This window comes from Neopelma chrysocephalum, unplaced genomic scaffold (genome assembly GCF_003984885.1).
Source record: "Neopelma chrysocephalum unplaced genomic scaffold, ASM398488v2 Primary Assembly neopelma1_97, whole genome shotgun sequence".
NCBI classification, from domain to species: Eukaryota; Metazoa; Chordata; class Aves; order Passeriformes; family Pipridae; genus Neopelma; species Neopelma chrysocephalum.
The window spans coordinates 6,113,293-6,135,525 of record NW_020897760.1 but is presented as its reverse complement, the minus strand read 5'-3'; the positions used below and the strand labels follow the sequence as shown (position 1 = coordinate 6,135,525).

At 36.4% G+C, this 22,233-nt stretch overlaps 1 protein-coding gene across 3 annotated transcripts in view; it reads right to left on the bottom strand.

Moving 5' to 3' along the window:
* Positions 1 to 22,233, bottom strand: part of FNBP1L (formin binding protein 1 like) — a 57,857-nt gene that overhangs the window by 34,758 nt on the left and 866 nt on the right. The gene's annotated exons all lie outside the window — the stretch shown is intronic.

Below are 22,233 nucleotides of genomic sequence, written 5' to 3'. Positions count from 1 at the left end.
ATTTCATATTAAAACAAAAATTTACTATAGACTGTACAGGCATATGTACAGGATACTACGAAGAAATTCTACCAGTCTTTTGGAGACATGAAAAATAATTCCTAAAAAGAACTTCTGAAAACAATTTGTAGGTTGACCTTCAGGACACAGAGCTATTTTGCTTGCAAAAGTTAAGATGCTGGTGTTAACAGCAAAACTGTGCCACAGTTTGAAAATATTTAAGTGAGAAACTGCTAGAAATGCATAGTGCTTGATATGCAAAAGGAAAATAGGAATTAAAAAATCACTTTTAGCTGGACAAAAGACTACTTTGCTCTAAGGAATAAAGAATTAATAAATTCATAGCATGAACACAGTATGAAAAATCCATTTGCCCCTTCAGCTTTTGCACATAATCTTAAAAAGCAATACCACTGTCAACTTTGATTTAAAAAAAAGTCCATTTCTATGATTAGAAAAAACATCTGCATGATAAAATGAGCAAAAACCTCAAAAGTAGTACTGAACCACGGGAGCTCTAGCCATGCTGTAAGATGAACTACACAGCAAGTCAGGTTTCTAAAGCAAGCTAAAAATGGAGAGCTGCAATTGAGGAAGAGAAATACAAAGTCTATTTTTCTTTTTAAAGATGTCCTCAGAGCAGCAGCAAAGGAACTGCTCTGGGAACTTTAGATGAAAGTCAGGTCTGGCAGGAGGGAATGTCTTGTTTGACAGTTAACAACTTCACAGGTGTGACAGACACATTTATTTTCCAGGAAAGGGCAAGAATCTACCACAGACAGAATATGAGTGGAAACATTTGTGACTGCTTTTGGAATTAGCAGTTAGAATTACAACAGAATCAAGTTCTGCCTCTGGAGATTAGCAGATCAGCTGAAAGACATTAGAGATTACAGCTGTGCACTCCAGTTCACCCACACCACTGAATGGATCAGTTGGACTAATCATTAGATTTTAACAGCAATAGTTTTCTAGCAGCAGAGCAAACTGATTGAAAGAGTTGACAGCTGGGACACTGAACACCCACATTAAGAGAAGAGAGGAAAGGAACACCCTGCCATAGACAGCATCTCAACAACCACTCCTATTTGCCCTGCTAATGAATCACCTCCAGAATTCTTCCCTTAATGTATGGGCACAGCCATAAGAACTAAAATGGTGCATTTGCCTCACTGAATCATGATGTAAATTTAAGTAAAGAAAACTTCAATTCTTTGCAGGTGCACCTATGGGTCTGCTTCTGTTTCTCTCAAGGGACTCCTGCTGTGTTTCCTGTGTTTCACTGCCTGCCACAGACTGCAGGGAGGGCACTTTCCTAAATGCACCATCTCTTCCTCCTCAGGAATTTCTACCAACACAGTGTGTAGTAGCCAGAACATGGTTACAGGCATCCTTGCTCTCTGCTACCAATCACAGACTCTTCAGGTTGTGCTTGTCAAGGAACTTGTTCATTGTGGGTATATGTCAGCTTTTACATCTTTACATACAAGTCACTAAGGAGGTAAGGCACTGTGTCCCAAGCAAACAGAATGGACTTCCTTGCCACCACCACTTCAGAAAAACAGAAACACACACACGCTCATATGAAGCAATCACTAGAATACAAGCATATACAAAATATAGACCAGGAATTCCTACTCTGAAAACCAGATCAGAATCCACTCACTTAGCTTTCAAACAGCCCCTTAATCTTATTAAACTTTTAATTGGGAGGAAATTTTTTTAAACAAACTTAACCAGATTTTTTCACATATGCTCTTTATAGAGATTTTTAGAATACTTAGGTCTTATTTGCATTTGAAACAAAGCTTAATCCTGAAACACATAATTATCCACCCAGTTCTACTTTAAGCTTAATTCCCACTGTAACACACAACAGACCATTTTCAAACCTCTCTATCCAAGACAATGGCAGATCACAAATCATATATTTTCAAGCATTACTAGATTAAAATAGTTGCCACTTTAATACAGGAACAGTATTACACTTGCCTTATATATAAAAAGGACAAAATTATGTCCATTCCAGTAAACACAAAGAAAACTTATTTTCACCACAGCCAAGCCAGAAAACAGGCACTTCCTGAGTCTCCTGAGAATGGCTGAATGCTGTTAATAAACAGACTGAAGCATAAGTACATTTTAGTCCTAGTTATGTCACTTGGAAAAGTAGACAGGAAGACTAAGTTTAACCCTAAATGAAGTAACTGCAATATGATGCATCACAGTAAAAAATGCTACTACTCGTTGTACAATTCTTAGGGATGTTGTTGCTCATTATAAGAAATAGCTGGAGAAAATCCCATCTTCACAGCAACACTGGAATAACAAAGTATCGAGCAGTGGGGCTATACGTCAGTGAAGCAGCACAATACTGAATTTGCTGCATGACCAATAGCCATGGGAGGCCTCACGTGAAGCAGAAGTTCTTACAAAACCAGCACATTTACTGCATGATTAATGGTAGCCTACAGAAAATCTGCAAGAACAAAGCATCTAGCCTTGGAAACAATGCTGCAAGACTTTTCTTTTTGAAAAACTGTGTAAAGTTCTTCAGTTAGAAAATATTATTACATGGCTTGACACTGACATGGACAAGGTGAATGTTTTAGTGCGTGACTAAACAACCCATTGGTGGAACTACTGAAAACTTCAAAAATTTTAAATGCCTCTCTACCAATTACAGATACTTCCACAATATTATTAAAAATGCATTCACAGGACAATGATTCAGCAAGCAGCCCTGACACTCTCCAGATCCTGCACATGTGACTTAATCTCTTTTTGCATTGTGAAGGATGTTTTTTTAAAAATTTGTAGAAACGGGAAGGAGATCTTACTTACTTCCAACTTCTCCAGCAAATGGCTAAGCTCCTGCTGTGGCCAGTCTGGCAAGCACCTAACAAGCAGAGAATGCACTGTTTTTCTCCTCTCCATACACTAAGAGAGTGAACAGTGAACTGAAGACAAGAAAGGAGGTGGTATTGATGTTACAAAGGAAGACAATAAGGAAAGACAAAGGTTTAGCTGAACACCTAGATGCCCTACAACACAAATTCAGAAAACAAGATGCACTGGCTTTGCTGCTCTTTCTGTTGCAATGAGCCTGCATCCTCTGCTTTGTAGGACACAGTCATTGCTCCATCCCTTAAATGTACAGGCGCAACTCTGTAAAAGCTGTATTACAACATGTACATGCACATGGTAATACAATGGACATTACCATAAAACCCAGTTTAGCCTGCTCTATTTAGTGAGATTTTCTGAACTGAAACATAACATTTAAAATAACTGTTAGTTGGCATACAACTTCAAGGCTATACTATAGACTATGCTAGAGTTCAGAACCATAACAGTCATAGCTCTGAACTCATCAAAAAGTCAAGATGCCTGTGACAGCAAGTGATTCAAATTTAAAACAAGGAAGTACTTTCTGTCAGCTGAGGGAAGCAAAAAAGAAGGGAGAGTATCAACTTCCCTCACATCCAAATATCACTTCCTTGTATATCTGTTCAACTATTAAGTAGACCGTTCTGAGGATACCCTTTTAAACTGACCTAAAAACTATAAACTGTTTAACAAGTATGATGCACAAATCCCATGCAGACAAGTGAATTTAGTGTGTTTCACAATTAAAAGATGCATATTTAGGCCTCGTCTCAATAGAATAATTAGAAACAAAAGAATCTATTTGGTATGGGTTGAATCATATTGTTTGTCATTCTGACAATTAGGGCAAATATAGTATAAAATATCTATATAGAATCCAGGCACTGAGTATCAGCAGTTGAACTTCACCATTTCAACACACAGAGAAAAAGGTATATCCGTGATACATCCCTTACAATTTTCTCATATGTATTTAATAAGGGTGCACATTGTTCAGAATCTTAAACTTATGTCAACAATTCCTTAAAAAAATGTATTTCGTGGCACTATTTCTAAACAGAGACTGGAGTAAACAATGAACTCATAAAGTAAAACTTACAGCACAAGAATAAAACAAACATATCCTTGTCTTAACTTTTAGTTAATTTCTCACAATAGGTGTAATTACAACATCCAGTAAATCTACAAGAACTTGGTACTAAAATACTATATAGTGGATCTTGTGGTAACATGAATCTTTTAGCTTTAAGCACACATGGACAAAATCTCCTTATTTAGCATAGATCTGATAAACTGTTTCAACTACTCCCTCTATACCTGTATGTAGGAACCTCCAGTGAATGCAACTGGAATATGAGAAGGTATTTCCTAGTGTTATTATCAGTTCCCATCAGACAGATTTAAGACAAAGGCATATACCTTACATTTGTTGCTACTGGTATTTAACAGATACAACTTACTATACAGCTTGACAACAAGTATTTGTTCTTCTAAATCATTCAGAGTAAGATACCTATACACAGATATTTTGATCAGCCCTTCAATCTTACTGAACTAAATCATTAGCCTTTTATGGCGTAGGAAGGGCTGCAAACACTAACAGAGTCAATCACCACAGACTGTTCTGGGCACACTCCCCATTAAATGGGAGCTGACACTGTTCAGTACTTCAGAAGATTAGAGATCATGGGGGACCAGTTAAGTGAATACTTCTGGAGCTGGAAGGCTGTGATCTGATTTGCCATATGCTGTTCAGTTTTGTCAACTCAGCAGACTCGGGGATTTTTCTGCAAAAAGTCCTACTGTAAGGTGAACTTCCCTTTTCGGTATCACCTGTGAATATTTTAGTGTTCAAGAGAAAGACTATAGCAGCCACATCTTTTTCCCTTCACAAATATCTTGCAACAGTAAATACTTTTCAAACTTGATTACAAAACCAGATCCATACACTTAACAGGAAATTAACACGGCAGTAAATTAGAGCCTTCCTATCTTCTTTGGAACATTATTTCAGATACAGATAACACCCTGGAAGAAAAAACCAAACACACACACAAACACCAATAACAACAAAACAACAAACACCCAACCCCCCAAAAAACAAAACAAAACCAACATCCCCCACAAAAAACATCCTCTATTTGCAATGGAATCTACTGTACTCATTGTTTTTAAAGCAAAATTCATAGAAACATTAACATAATTGAATAAAGAATTTAAACTAAAACCAGATGTTACTACCGGCACCTTCAAAACAATGGAATTTTTCAACATTTTGTGATTCAGATGACATTGAAATGTAACACAATTCTGCTGTGTATCAGTTTTTCTCAGAGTTTTTGAGAGATGAGGCTAGAAATATACAGTAAAGTCTTCCTATATTTTACCATAGGCTTTAGAATCGTAACCTGTATTGTAAGAATAACATTAAAATTATTTTAAAAATCTTCTTTTTCTAGTAGAAATGTGCTTTTTTGGTAAATCAAATAATACAAACACATACTGCTTCTCTTCCAGGTTAGAAATGTATTTTTCCTTGCCAAAAACCTTAAATTACAAAGGAAACAAAAAGAGCAATGTAATTTAAGCATAAGCATATGCACTTCCATTACAACAATTACATTTTTTAAAGGTAAAACAACCCTATTACAGCATATTTGGACATAGAAGCTGTATGCACAAAAGCAGAGCACAAACTTCAGTGTACTCAAAGAAAACTCCATATTTTTAAACTGTCATAGCTGGGTTCCTCATTCTTTCCAAAACATATACAAAGCCCAAACTCAAACCAGCTCAATTTCATACTGCTTCTGTAATCCAGCGTATTAAAAAGACAATGGGCTCCATAAATATATTCCACACCACTCTAGGAGTTCAATAGTGAAAGCAAGCAAATTTATAGCATAATCAGTGCAAATACCTGAAGCAAGACAAATAGTACTCACAATTCAGGACAGAAGTCAACATGAATGACAGGGTCACATCTGCAATAGTGACACCAGACTACCTAAATTTTTTTTTGGAGAGCCAATTTCTCCTTGAGAGTCAAACAAACAGCCAGTGTAGAAATTAAAAGGTACTTCAGCAGAAGCCTACCTTCTCCAGTTATTTCCTTCCTGACCAAACTAATAAAATACAAGGGTATTCACACCAAAATCCAGTGGAGATCAGAAAGCATCATGTACTTTACACGTGATTGAACTTCAAGGTTCAAAATTGGGCCCAGTCTAGTTTAATGTATTCATCAAGGACTTGGCTGAAGGGGCAGAAGCCTCCTTAGCAAGTTCACTGAAGACACAAAGCTGGAGGAGTGGTCGATACCCCAAAGGGCTGCGCAGCCCTTCAGAGGGACTTCGACAGGCTGGACAGATGGGCAAAGAACTGCCTGAAATTCAACAAAGGCTTTGTACTTGTACTTTTCTTTCAGAATCCAGTTCTAACCACAGAACCCTAAAAAACTAATAATCCTTATTACACGTTGATCTGTAAGTAGAAGAAAGCACCACAGTCTTTCTAGCACCTTAAGACATAACCTTTCCTGTATTTTATGGCATTGTCACACCACATTCGTTATGTCCTACATGCAAAACCTAATTATTTGCAATTTTGCTCTTCAACATGAAATGCTACTCATGTCTTTACTAAGTACTCATTTCACTAAGTCTTCATGGAATTAAAACAGCAAAATATTAAACAATGAGTGATAAATCTCTGTAAATAACCCATGCTCTAGGAATTGTCAAAAAATACTAAAGAAATTCTGACAGCCTCAAATATTGGATAGAACACGATAATGACAAAACCACAAAACCATTTCTTTCATACTGAATAAAACTTACGTCTTTTATTACGTTGACAATAAAACTGAAATCATCTAATTGAATACGGTAATTCCAATTTTGTTTTTAACATTATGAGTTTGATTTAAAAAAACACTGAAAATTGACATTTCATATCTGGGGAGCCTTAACACTTTATATCCTAGCAAAAACATTTTCAAATCAGTGATTAAAACATGGCAATTTGCAGTCAAAATCACAGCAGGATTTTGTGGTAGAAAAAAATCAAGTGACTTTTCCCCAAGTATCTCTTTGTTTAGTTTTGTAAGTCATGACGCATCAATATGTCAAACCTTGCATATCTTTTTGAAAGAAGAGAAATAAAAAAATGAAATGTTATTAACTGAATTAATCTGTGTCAGTATCCGAACTAAATGCATCTTTAGCATATAATACGAAATTAGACACTCATCAGTCACTTATTTTTTTTCTGAAGAGAATGATTCGGGAAGGAAAGTATTTGTAACTATTATCCCCACGATTCTCAGAGAAATACTAAATATTTAAAACGTTCAAAAGACCATTTATCAAAATATATTTGACTAAATTTTTAGTGTTCTTCTGTATCACATGCAGCATCACAAAACTGCCACACAAAGGATTAACTTCCCAGATGCTTTAAAATGCTCCATAAGAATCAGTAAAATTATTATATTGTATGAAAGCAAAACGCACAATTTGCATAACAAAAAAATCACAAGATTAATTGTGAAAGCAATATTTGCTTTCATATCATAAAAAAGCATTAACAAAATATTTAACTGATAAACTGAAGGACATTAAATAATATTTTGCACCAAGATCAAGTATATCCACTATCCAGCTTCAAAGCAAATTAATAAACTGAAACAAAGGTAGCAAAACTAGATAAAGTAACAGTCAAGAGTATTTTTTTTATCTTAACCTGTCAGCAGTATCCTGAAACATCTCTTTAGCAATTAAATCCCCAAAACAAAGTTTTTTAAGAATACTAGATTTCTTCACTTTGAAGCAATTTCATTCCTCTGTGAATTGAAAATAACCTTGTACAATCTAGAAAGACTTATATTGGAAGAGAAATACAGAAGAGAAAGATTACTGCTTACAATTTGACCTTACCATATGAAAGAGTCACTCAGAGAATTAGATTTTAGCCCAAATCATTTAAATTAATGTGACCCTGATGTTAATGGCATGAAACATAGGTTAATTCTTGGTATTTCTTAAATTACAAAAAGAAAGCCTATACTGTAATACATTTATACATTTCTTTTCAGTTCCCAAAGTTATACTGGACTTGGTTTTATTGTAATTGTTAAAAATTCATTTTTTAAATTAGATTTTATATATTTAAGCAGGAACCAACTCTGATGAGATATGCCCAGCACTAACACTTACACATTTTGCATTAGTCCATTAGGCTGGAAATACTCATTTGAATCAACCTGCTACGATGACAATACACTCCTAACAGTAAAATTAAAGTTTCTTTTTTTGGGTTACACACAAACAATCAAAAATTTTTATGCTGCTCAAGAATACATAGTAGCACAAAATAAATGCTTGAATTGCTAGCACTCCACAAATCAGCTCATTCATAAAAACAAATGTATCGTCTAGTAACTTCATAGCAACAATCAACAGTAACAAGAGAGCAATTTAAAAATAATTTAATGCTCTCTGTTATGGTTCTCAGCATCCATCTTAATGGTTGTCACCAACATTAGTGTCATTTGTTCTACTTGCATGTTAAAATCATGCTGAGATGCAATGTACTAATATCTTAATAATAATACTTTTAACTAAGCTTATATGAAGTATTTTAATTGATACAGAACTTTGTTGCCCAAGATAATTGCAAAGATTTTACATCAAGGATTCCAAACTCAACAATAAACTAAAAAGCTAATTAAAATTTTCACCCATGCTGCAAAATAGTTTTCCCCATTTCAACAAACAACTGGAGAGATTACACAATACACTTATCACCACATCTGCATAGTCATCTCTGATTTCTGAATCTGTGTACCTTGGAGACAATTCTATTAATTTTTACAACTGTAATACATAAACTAGTAACAGCTTTTTTGTAATAAAACAGATATATATAATAGGTAAAGAACTTAAATGGAAACAAGTAGATTCCCAGTAACTACAGCAGAAAATTGAATAGCAATAAAAGTGGGCCACAACATCAACAAATGCACAATTAGCAGATAAATACTGAGGTGAAATCAGGTATGTAAAATCATGGACAAAATACTGAATAAAGGTGCTTTTCCAAGAGGTAACTTGGGTTTCCCAACATTACTGTAGGGTAACAGCACACCAAATGTAATTCAAATAAACTACTTGCAGCTGAAATGGTAAACGGTTTCCAGCCAGATTAACGTAATTGGATGAGAAATACTACCTTCTGTGCCAGATGGTATTAAATACGGCTTTAGTGGAAATGCCTCTTCACATACTGTCCTTAAAGCCAAAAGTTAAACACACAAGCACATTTAAGCACTATCTAAAACATAAATACTATTGTTTCCACTCATAAAAGTTAAAGCCATGACAGCTGCTGAAAAGCGCTCTTCATATGGAAATACTGATTATGAAAGCCTTCGAAATATTAACATGAAAGTCTTCAGCAACACCTCTATAGGTGTTGCAGCTGTGTTATACCATATTATAGAGATGATAAGCACAGATCATACAAAGACCAGAAGGAAAATACATACATCAGAAAGCATGCTATACCCCAAAAGACGACCTTACAAAAAACTAAATGTAACTTGTACTTCTTCACTGTTAACTTGTCATGCTCTTCGTTCTTCTCTTTTCCTCACAAAATAGAAGTTAATACTAAGCAGAATACTAAGCTGAAGCCACTGAATTGTAATGCCAAAGAAATAAAAGATTATGAATAAAAATAATATAAGAAGATAGTCTAAACAAACTAAAAATTGAGCAAGTAAATCATTAGGAACTTTTAGCAAATGAAGATTAAACACAACTGTTTTCAGGAAAAAGACATGCAGATTCTGATGGCAAAAAAAATTGCTTACAATGTTAGGGTGCCATTTCCTGGTATAAACTTACTATTGGATTAGCTGTAGTGCCAGAGACTATTGAAAGACAAAGGATCCAACTACAAGCAAAGCCTCAAACTCCTTTACTTATGACAGGAATATACAGATTTTTACTTATATTTTTCAAGTACCCTCATCAGCTCTTTACAAAATATAGTAACACCTTAAAAAAATTTTTCTTACAATGAGGTTAAACTGCATACTGTGTTACTTTGAGATAATTAAAATCAACCAGAAATACATGAAAAATTTGCAAAGTGTTCTTGAAGAAATGCTTTAAGACTCACCACCTTCCTTAAAGGACAAGAACCCCTTTACAGCACATGAAAGATGTTTTTACATTCACCGATAAAGGATAGGAAGAACCAACATTATGAAAAGTTATGCTGTCTTCCTAACAGAATAACTGTAACAGCCCTAAAAGTATCACAGGCAACATCCAAACAACAGTTAGATTAACTTGGGAGATATGGGAGCATGATCCTCTTCCCACAAAGGAACAGAAGTCAGCAAAAAATCAAACCTCTTTTCCAATGACATCATAAAGAAAAACAGTCAGGAAAGCCACAAGTTTCAGGTCTGACTTACAGTCTGATTATGCCTGTGTGATAAAAGTTTGAAATGCTAAGTACAAAGTACTACAAATAGTCTATCTTGTATCATAAGAAACATTTACATATAAGGTCTTAGAAATTCACCGTTCCCAGTTTTCCAGCATCCAGTATATATAAACTAACAGCAGTACTCCCACCTAAGGTCTGTATAAAGATGAGACAACAACTCTCCCTCCTTTCAGAATTAAAACTTAAGGTAGAAACTTGTGTTTGAAGCCCTAATATTCCACTGTACCTCATAATTGAAAAAAACATGAATCCTGGCTGTTCAGCACTCTCACCTACAGACGATGACATATTTTCTTAAAAATTGCAAGGCATTTTATACAAATGATGTCAAAATGTATTCATTACACAGCCCACAATTACAGCCTTGAAGTATAAACCAGAGAGAACATGGAAAAACATTTTATCTAAGAATCACTAAGCATAAATACCACTGGTATCTCATCTTTAAGAATTTGAGATCTCTAAATATTTAGATTACTTCAGTTCAACTATTGAAATTTCAGTGAAACTCAATGACAACCCCTCAGAACCAAAATAATTGGAAGTCATTGGGCATGAAGAACAGCTAGCACACAGCCTCACATTAGTTTTGTTTGCACCTATTAAGGTTTTAATATGCTGAGCCAATTCCTGGTTTTACAAAACTCCAATTCCAATCCACTAATTGGATGTTTCTTCAAGTAAAAACTTCTTGCTGCACACAACTAACTACTCCTACCTTGCTATTTCCCTCTCAGGAATGCAGAACACAAAGCTGAAACTCAGGGAACCACACCTGTGTCTCTCAAGTGCTAGGCTAGCACAGGAGGAAATGAAGCATTTTTCCTGGAAAGACAGTAATTACACTCTCTAGCACCAATACCAATATGAAAATGTTTTTTAAAAAGCCAATTTAGAAACAAGTTGCCCTTGTTATTAGAGAGTGATCTTAATATTTACAGGGCCTCAAACCTGGGGAGATAGGTCAAAAGATTTCTGCAAAACTTCAGCAGAAATAACACAAAAGGTCTCACGTCTTTTCCTAAACAAAGAAGCAATTAAGATAAACCAAAACAAATAACCCACAACCCCTATCTCCTCAGACTTAATCAGACCACTACACCTCTTGCTACAGGAGTAAATATTTGAGTATCATGCAGAGTCAGGATACTTCACAGAACTGCTCAGCTTGCCTCCCATGGTGACATTTCTATTTAAGTTTCATAGAACTGTAGAGTCTACATTCCCCTCATATTACTTATGATGTAGAAAAATCCCAAGCATTTGGAGTTTCCTGATAGGTTACCATTTATTTTCAAGAAATTAATTTTTCCTCTTTTAAACATGTCATCTTCTCAGACATGAGACCTATCCAGATATTCCAGTCTGTTTTTTACTGTCTTATTACAACATGCTGAAGAACCTTTCAGGACAAGTTCATCCTTTTCTTCCCCTCCTCCAAACAAATATATAACATCTTGACCATACCGCACAGATCTCAAATGTCATCATCTACTGTTTAGCAAATGTCCCAGATAATAAAATCCACAGTTATTAAGATAAAATATTTAATTAACTAGATAATCTATAAATCCTTTGAAAGCAAAATTTTCTCCATTCATAAATGCATGTACATATCCTTTTTCTCCTAAATCACAGTTCACAGCAGTCCAAGCTCATAAGCCTGAAAAGAAATCCATTAAATAATTAAAGAAAATAACAAAACATCAGTAATTGCTGCTGATCTAAATAATGCAGTGCAGCAAATACAAGCTACAGGCAGAGCTAGTTTGCAAATACTCTCTCTCAAAAAAAAATAATTTTTCTCTGAAAATTTCTGGTGTGCAATACTTATTCTCAAGAACACTAATAAGTTTCACTGATCCTATAAGGTCTTTGCTCATAAAATGAACAAATACCAGTAGAATTAAATATGTAGATGAGTATCTGCACTATTAGGATCCAAATAAAAGTAGATCTTAGGGGGATGAGGGAACCCATATTTGACTTCAGAACAAAACTCTTTTATCAGTCCTCATTAACAGATCTTCAAACAGTTTTCCATTTACTAATCAAAAATTTGAATTTGTTTTCAGAGAAAAACTAAGATAAAACATGTTTCATTAAAATGCATATAATGTGCATCATATCTTTGCAGCTACTGCACTTTATATTTTTGTACCTTCTATAAACTAGGATCTTAACCTTTCTTTCACCTGAGCATTTCTTTCCCAAATCTCAAATCTACGTCCTATCCTAAATACTTGTTCTTTTTTTCCTTTTCCAAAAATCGGTCTCTTTCCAACCATTCCAGTATCTGCAACCCATTCTCCAGCCATCTCATTTCTCGATTACAGCACATCCTTTTCTCTGGGATTGAGAGATTATCGTTTCACCCGCATGTTTCTTAAGCATTATCTCTTCCTGTCTCTTTGCGTCCTTCTCTATCGCATCAAACATGAGCTTCTTAACCTCACCTTCCAGGGCACTGCTGGTTGATTCCAGCTTATTACCTCATTATACCCAAGGATTACTGTTTGCTTTTCTTGAGACTCCAACACTCCCTTGTACATTTCAACAAAAATTTCCTGCATTCTCTTAGGGTGTTTGCGTGTTTCTGCCCTGCAAACGTGACAGAGGTCCACCCCATTGCTACCCTTTGCTTGCAAGGGTTACCAAAAGCAAGTTAAGATGCTGCAGTTGAGATCACTGCCCATCATGCTAGACAATATTAGGTTTTGCATAACTCTCATTTGGCATGATCACTAAATGACCCAGCCCCTGCTGGAATTCAAAGTTAATTGGATCGGGGATGCTCTTTATACTGAGTTTGTGTAGAACGCAGCACAACACAAGGCCACCGGGTGATTAACAGTACTAGGTATTACACAAATACAAACATAAAATACACTCCAACTATTGATTACAGATGACAAAAACCCTAAATACTCCTCTAATTGTGACTAACTTCATCTAGATAGGGGGAAAAAATCGCAGGACCACTAGACGCCATAACAGATAGCTGAAACAGGAACAATTTATCCACTTATTATACGGATAAAAAAAGTGCTGGGCATTATAAACATTACAATTTCCTCTTCCAGAATATTCCTCTGCTGCAGAGACATCCAACTGCATTGCAGCACAGGTGTTGTCTTGGATTCATACATATCAATTATTTTCCCACTAACAGGTACAATAAAACTCTATGCCACCTAGACCAAATGCTTATTTGATGGTATCATTAGAAAAGTAAAATATTATTCACCTTCTCTGAAAGAAATGAAGTATCTGGGGTAAAAACAAAGTGTACAAGACACACTCAAAGAAAACCCCCTCAATTACTCTACCGACCAGAATTTACAAAGTGAGGTTTTCACATCCATTTGAATTGGGCGTCCATCACCAGAAGGAATCCAGCAATCAAATGCTCTCATTCCAAATGATTTACAAAGCAGACAAACATCCAAAAGGCACACCCATCTCCACCACCTTCACTCACATCTGGTTCCCTCAAGTATGCCAAAAGTTAGGGCTGCCTCTCAACTCTCTATTGTAATTCCTGTCTTATTTCAGAAGTTCTTGAGTACTTAAATAACTCCAAATGCAAACCTAGTGGATGTCATTTCATTGCACAATGCTGCAACGAACTTAACATGGAAGTACAAAAAAGTAGATTGTACTGTTTCTTGTGTACTAGCCAGGGAGAAGTGATTTGCATGGTACTTTCCTCCTCAACATCCCAAAACCAGCAACTCTACCAGCTACTAAGTAGCAAATAACTCTATCCCAGCCAAAACCAGGATAAGCCTAAGGGTTACATGGAAACTATGAAAGAAATGGTGAACTTTCTCATTAGTACACAGCAGATTTTTTCACCCACTGAAGTGAGAAGTTTTAAATGGTTACTCCAAGTAGAAATTCCAACCAAAGACTATCAGGTCAAGTCATTATAATTTGTTGCTTTTTGTGTTTTGCTTTCAACATTTTAAAACACTATCTCGCTTTGCCCTTACACATTAAGGAATGTAGAAGTATTCTACAAATGAAGGTGCTGTTACAATATTCATCCATCATGGCTAGGCTTCGCGAACGAAGATTTGGGAAGGGCTCTACCCACGTTTGTTGCAAGCACGTTGGTGGCTAAAAAGGCCAATACGAGATAGACACATCCGGTTGCAAAAGGCACAGCAGAAAGACTCCTTAGGTGGTACATTCTGCAAGGCTCGATTCTTTCTGCGTTGTCTTTTCTCCTCCAGAGTGATCCCGCGTGCATTCTCAAAAGCATCAGCAGCGTTATAGATGGTGTGTCTCCAGGCCTCCTGATTGGAGGCCAGAGCAGACCAGTGATGATGATCAATATGGTCAAGGCTGAGATGTTGTTTCAGGGAGTCCTTGTATCTTTTCTTCGGGGCTCCTCTCTTGCGGCAGCCAGTGGCAAGTTACAATATTAATTTGTTTAAAACAAACAAACTATTCTAATTATACAACCCAACTAACAGAGACAAAAAGTAAGTTTGCTTGCCTAAGACAACACAAGACTTCCACACTAAAGCCCAAGAAAAATTCAGGTACTGCAATTTTAGCATTTTAGCTCATAGTAGGGCTGCACATCTCCTTTGAAAGATGTAAAAAGTAAGAAAACCATGGACATATGTACAAATCATGATGTCAAAAAGTAGTTTTAGCAGTCTAATGCCCTTTCCATTGTAAATGACAATGCAGAAGCAGAGTTCTGACTAGAGAAAAAAAATCAAAGAAAATGTATTTGTGAATCTCACATTAACTATATCAAATTTCCATACAGTAGATATTATCAGAAAATTTAGTACACCTAAAATTAAACCCTTTCTTGTTCTTGTCACCTAGCAGGAAATGCAATAGTCCCACCACTCTCCTCTTAGACTAGAACTTGTAGCTGAGAAAAAAACAGCAACTCAGAAATTTATTGCAGATAATTCTGTAAACAAAGTCAGTGTAGAGGGTCTGCATTTTAACGAAAACCAGAAGGCTTTTATTAGTATAATACTTTTTTTCCTTCTTTTCCCATCCAGCTGAAGCACTGACATACATCTGAAGACAAACCTCTAAACTTTCTGCCAAGAGAGCACTGGGACTGGGGTACGTAAACTCACTAGGGGCAGAATGAAACAAGCTGATTGGAATTTCAGCTTTCACTGAACAGTTTGTTCACCATTACAAGGAAAAAGCTGAACATATCTGGACTTCGGGGAATTCTTTTTGTACCAGAAAGAATTCAAGCTGCTTAAAAAGTATGCACGTGTGCTATGAAGAATGAAAACTTAATCTGAAATGTGTTAAATAACTTCCCCTCCATAAAAAAAAATAAAACACCCTGTGTTACTCAATTACTGGCTTTACCAAGCACACTAAAAAGTGCTCTGCAAATGTAAGGACTGAAGTATTTAACTACTGTATCAATAATAGAGGGTCTCACCCAGATCGATTCAGCATAAGAACTAATTTAAATATAACACTAATTAACTTTTAGACATTTTAGACTTATTTCAGTAGGTCTGCAGCAGTGACAACTCTATACAAGCATTAACACAAACCTTCTGTCTTCCAGGATTTACTTGCCAACATTTGAAAGCACAAATCATACCTATTTGGGCACCCCTCACCACATGAACACATTGACAACAGACTTTTCTCTACTCATGCTTTTCTCTATCCTGAATTCTGATGGATTTGACATTCCAAAGGATCATCATTTTGACAGATTCACTCTTAAATGAAATCCTCTGCTTGGTTGACATAAAAGATCTTGCAATCTCCAACAACCTCCTGCTATTCTCACTCGGGAAATCAAATGACAGCTGTAGTATTTAGAATCTTGATATAGGCAACTCTCAGATTTTGTATTACAAGTAAGGATACTACACACATTTTTTAAAAGGCAGCAATATTTTTTCCAGTGTTCAGAATTTCCAGATTAGTGAAGTCCCATGTATGTTTGCATAAACTTCATTGAAAAGCATATGCACTTCCAAGTACATAAACAAGTGGGGCCATAAATAAAAACAGATGCCTTTTTAATAGATATCAGGTGAGAAAATTTTCAATACTGAAAAAAGAATACCTTCTAAACAGATAGTCAAGGACACTCGTATGCATTCTTAAATTGAATTACGCTTAACATCAAACCCAAGCTGATAAAGTCTCATGACAATGACACACCCCTTCCCGGAAAAAATCAGTAAAAAGGTCAAATGTTTACGAACCAGACAATTGCTGGAAAAATGTGGACAAACATTATATCCAACTAAAGCTCGATACAATTGTTTTCATTCCAAAGCCTAAAGTAACTACACTTTCAATAATCAAGCATTTGATCCTTACATAACTTTCTATTTGGAAACCTCGGAGCTTTTCACAAGGATGAGATAAGCTGCACAACACTCCTTGTGAAGGACTGGAACCTCACAGAGGCATTTTATCCAGCATGTTACCCAAGACAGAGGAAATGTATAGCCATCCCATGCATCTGGAAAACTCTGTAATTTTATACTTCAGCCACAAGACACATTCCTCGCACACATTTGCAGACCACGACAGCAAGAGCACTGAATGAAAAGAGAATCCATACAGAGTACTGCTTGCAAACTGTGGCCTGAGGAAGAAATCTGGGGTAGGGGGATGATCCAAATTCCATCTCTCAAACATCTACACATTAAATAGAATATTGCCTTTAATAAAGTATATGTTAGCACACTGGAAAGGAAGTTTACAAAATATTAAGATTCAAAAGTACAGAAGAACTTCCACATGGGATATGGTTTGATGTTTGGAATAATTTACTATGTTTTTACAATTGCTTTAACAACGCTAGTGACTACGTAACCACGGACACATTAACTGTATAGAAAGGTTTCTCAGTTTCAAACCACTTGGGAAAAAACTTTTATTTAGCTAAAATATTATCAAATTTTCTAACCTAATGAACAAAAATACAATAAATAATTACAACAGAAATATGCTGTGTAATACTTAGCTACTTTTTGAAGCTAACTTTTGCATATTTACATTGTGTGGATGTTTTCCACATATAATCACACTTGACGACTTTTTAGATTAGACAACATCACACAATTTATCTTCTACAAAAACAGACTATGATTTTAAAAGAAGAAGGAAACAATGTCTGAAACAGGCATTGAAAGCTCAAGAAAATTTTTAACAGCTTTTGAAAAATTACTCATGCAACTGAGAGTTATTTAATATTTTTACAAATAGAACTAGGGTTTAGGCACAGAATAAATTTTGTTTAAGAAAAGATTAAAAAGAGCACATCACCAAATATACTTTGATCTTTCTTTGGTCCAACATAACTAATTTCTAAAATACTATTCTATGGTGCCAGTGGTTTCTTAATTATAAAAGATGGTGTGCTTCTGGCCTCAAGGAGCTCACAACAATAGTATCATTAAATCTTCTATAGCCTTTTTTTTTTAATCATGAAATCTTAGCGCAAAAGCCCTCAGCAAAATTTCTGCTTTAAATATTTATCAAGAGGTGAGAAACAGATGGCTAGACTGGTTCTACAGACTGAAAATGTTCTGACATAATATTCAAACTCTTTTTCTGCCAACTGCTGTTAAGGGGTTCACAGAGGTTTGAAAGACAGAACGTGCATCCAAAGTCAAAAAACATCCTTCCTGTTGGTTCTTTTTTAAAGAGACAGCACAAACTCTTTAATTAATTTCCAAAGAAGCCACTTCAGAGTGCCAATCACACAGTGTCTCCACTCATTAAGCCAAGAACTTCATTATCAACTATGCTCCAGCCTCCAAAGCTCAGTGAGCCTTTAGCATCAAAGCAAATGCACTACATATTCAATTTAACAGCACAATAACTCAAGATGACAATAACCAGACACATTTTGTTAAATATTCTATGTTAATGCTATTTGTACATTTCATGCCCATCACAAAAAGAACTCCAGATGTACAGAAACATACACACTGAACAGATGCTCATGCTGAGCAGATTCTTAAACATATCATAATCCATCATTTTTATTTCCAAATATTTAAAGTTACTAAAAAAAACCGCACAATTTTAGTTCCATTCATCTAATCTTGACTTGGATATTGCAGCACAGTTTGATAGAAGTCAGACAGGGGCACCTTATAAAGCAAATATGCAAGTCTGACCAGAACTTTAATGTGTAACTTCTTAGTGCTCATGAGGTGAACATAAGTGTGCTGCATTTGAAAAAAGCATGAAAAAACTCAAAGAGTTAATTCTGAAAAGTGTATGTAAATAATGACAATTTTCTATCACTAATGAAGTGTAGCAATGCTAATTCGTGATTGTGTGCCCCCTTTCATCAGATGATTACTGCTTCACAAATGCTAACTAGGAAAAAGTTAAATATTACAGATAGAAAAATCTGGCACACAACAGTCAAATTCTCAGAAAATATCATTTCAACTCGATTATAGAAGACAAGACTTCCCAGTTCTCACTACTCTGTTCTAACCATTAAGCGAATATTATGCAAAGCAGTTCACTGAAGTATCTTGGGTTTTGTGTGGTCGTACCATAAGGAATATGCTGCAGAGTGACCACAAAGATATATACACTGATGAGAATAAAACTATTTGAGGAATATTACTTTCAAATCAGAATTTTCTGTTGTAATAAGAAAGCAGAAAGGGGAGCATATTTCCCACTGCACAGAAAATGTTGCAGAATGAAACAGTTCTAATGACAGAATGGATTAGAGGATTCAACATTTATTTTACTACTATTCATTTACATTATTTTATACAATGCTATCAAAAGGAACAAAACAGGGAGCATGCTGTTCAGCCAAGACACACTGAAAAGTGTCTCTAAGCACTTTAGCCTACCCAAGACATACATGTTTTGTACAATGCACACCCACTCTAGTGAATGGTGGTGTTCTTAAAAAAAGTTGCTTGAAAAACAAAAAGTAAAAAACCAAAATCCACAAACAGAAAGAGCAGCTACCAAATTTAAGTAATTAAAAAATACTGGACAACCGAAGAATATCTTTCCCTTGTCCTGTCCCTGATGTAACTATTTAATTAGCATATGTATCATTTCAATACCAGAATAGCCATATTAAACAAGTAACCCATAAATACCGGACATGAGTTGCTTTCCTAATCACCTGAATTTTCTTCTGGCTTCTTATTTGTCTCCATATTCACTCATGCCTGCTTTTTACTTTATCAGAAATACCATAGAGTATAAAGATTCCAGAACATTAAAGAAATACATCAGAACTGTGAATCAGCATAAAATACCAAACAACAGCATGAAGAGATACAATTTAAGAAGGCAGATTTAAGGAGATATTAAAACACCTGATACACAATCATCAAATTTACTTCAGTGAATCAGCAATGCATATATACGTATCTGCAAATGTTCTGAAAAACTATCATCTAGATACCAGTCTTAATCCTGAAAAAATTCCACTCTATGACGACAGGTGAAAGGACTAATAAAGGAGAGCCTTAGGCCCAACGAGATCTCCAGAAAACCTGTGCAGAACAGCTCTCTGCACCTGGAGACTCTGAAGGCAGCAAGCTGCTCATGCCCTGCCGCCATGAGCAAACCCAGAGCAGCTCGGGCTCCTCCTGAAGCTCTGCTGATGCAGCAACAGGAAACGATGAAGGAACAGCTAGAGTAAAACACAAACATGTCTAAAAGTTTATTTATTCCTTGTTCAGAGCCCTGTCTTTGAAGATCCACAACTACTGTTTTTCTTTGTGTTAACCTAGTTTTAAGCTAATTTTTAATAAATTTAATTTGGTACTAGATCTTGAAAAAGTAATCCTTAGGTGCCCAGCATAAGTTGTTAAAACAATTAATGTTTCATACTCTTTACAGTCAGTAAGAGAAGCACTTAATATTTTTCCAAATAAGAAACCAGTTTGCTTCATAACCCTAATAGATTTAAGTATTCAGATTAGATTCAATAAGAAAAAAAATAACCCATTTAAAAGGTACACCGTAATGTAAAAACTTGCACTGTCAGAGTCTAGTTGTGCAGTAACAAACTGTGAAGTTACCTCATTAGTGTAGAGTTGCAGGTCAGCTCCTGATACCAAGGAAAAAAGTGTACTAAATTTTGCTGAAATAAAAGTATTGTAGTAAAACTTTTAGCTTAAAATTTTGCCATTATTTCGTCAAACTAGCACATACGAATTAGTGACTTAGGAAGAAAAATCTAATAGGTCAAGGTAAATTTCAGCTAATTTCATGAAACTGTGAATTAAATGCCTGTCATTAAAAGGAAGTCTGAGGTCAAAATCCATCTTTATGTACATATTTCTGAAGCATATGACAAAGAAATGCATGTTCATACAAAACTGAATACAAGACAGACTACAAAACCTTCAACTGTCACTTACAAGCTGAACAAAGAAAAATACGTTTAAGAGGCTACAAAATTGAGCAGATAAGAGTAAGCTAAAACTGTTTTCTAAAGCAATACATACATGAGTGCTTACAGAAGAAAATTCAGTGCTCACCTCAAATGACAAACCCTACTCTTCTAAAGTGACACTGACCTACACCTCTCACCTGAAGAACAGACAAGTATGAGCTTGTGCAGCCAATATAAACTACGGCTTTTACTTACTCCTTACCATCAATGTTACAACTGTTTTATATTTCAGGCTTGTTACAGCACTGCTATCAGTACTTCCCAAGTGTATTTTATCTGAAAGCTCATCGTCCCTATAAATCCTAGCTGAGCACAAGGTACTATGCAAAACACTAAAATAACCCCTAAATACCTTTAAATCAGGCTTCTCCACGCAGTACACTTAACGCAATGCTATTACATCTTCATTTTGCATAGTCAGACATAACTTCCTCAGGTGGCTTGAGGAGCTCTGGAGGTGGCATTCCCAGCTCCCTACGCCCCACCCAGCCCCTGCCTGCAGCGCCACGGCTGCCCCGGCTCCTCGGGCAACCATTTGTCTCGGCGTGGAGCAATCTTTGCTCCTCTAGAGACTAATAGCCCTGTACTACAAAATGCTGATTAAGGTTTTTAATTCAACCTAAAAAAAAAACAAAACACAAACCAATAAAACCCAAAAACACTATAATGCTTGGTCCAGTTTAAGAGTTCCTGAACAGACTTCAAGCTGCAATGTTCAGCTTTGTGTAATTACTTTTTCCTTAGCACAACTGTCTGTGCTTCACAGTCTTTGAAAGCAAAAAAAATGAAGGGCAGGCAGCATTTAAAACAGGGACGTTAAACCCTCCTTGGAAGTATTGTTTTTTATGCCCACGCTTTCCCACGATCAGTGTCAGCTCCAGGCAGAGCGGCAGCAGCAGGAAAGCCGGCCGAGGAGATACAACATCCCAGCACTGCGAGCAGACATCGCTGTGCCTCGCTCCGGCACTCCCCGGGGAGAAGCCCCTGCTCTGCCGCCCTCGGGACAGCCAAAAACCCTGTGGAGGGACAGGGGAGGCTTAAGGAAAGACCTAACGCAAGGCAGACATTGGCGCGCACACACTGCCCATCTTCTTACTGCCAATTCTTCGTATTTAAAACAAATACAGCTTAGTGTTAGCCAATGTTCGAAGGCACTTTTAGAGACAAAGCTATAGAATAGCTGCTTCTAATTAGGGCCGACAACTCAAAACGCTTTGCTCGCTTGAGCAGCGTTTCGGCAGCTCCGCGGCCGCCCGGCCCCGCCGCCCCGAGGGTGCCCAGTGCGGGCTGCGGCCGCTGCCCGAGCGGCGCCGGGACCCCGCCCCAGGCCGCCCCGGAGCACGGCGCCGGCCGAGCCCGGAGCGCTCCGCTCTGCGGCCGCGGGCGGGGGGCGCACA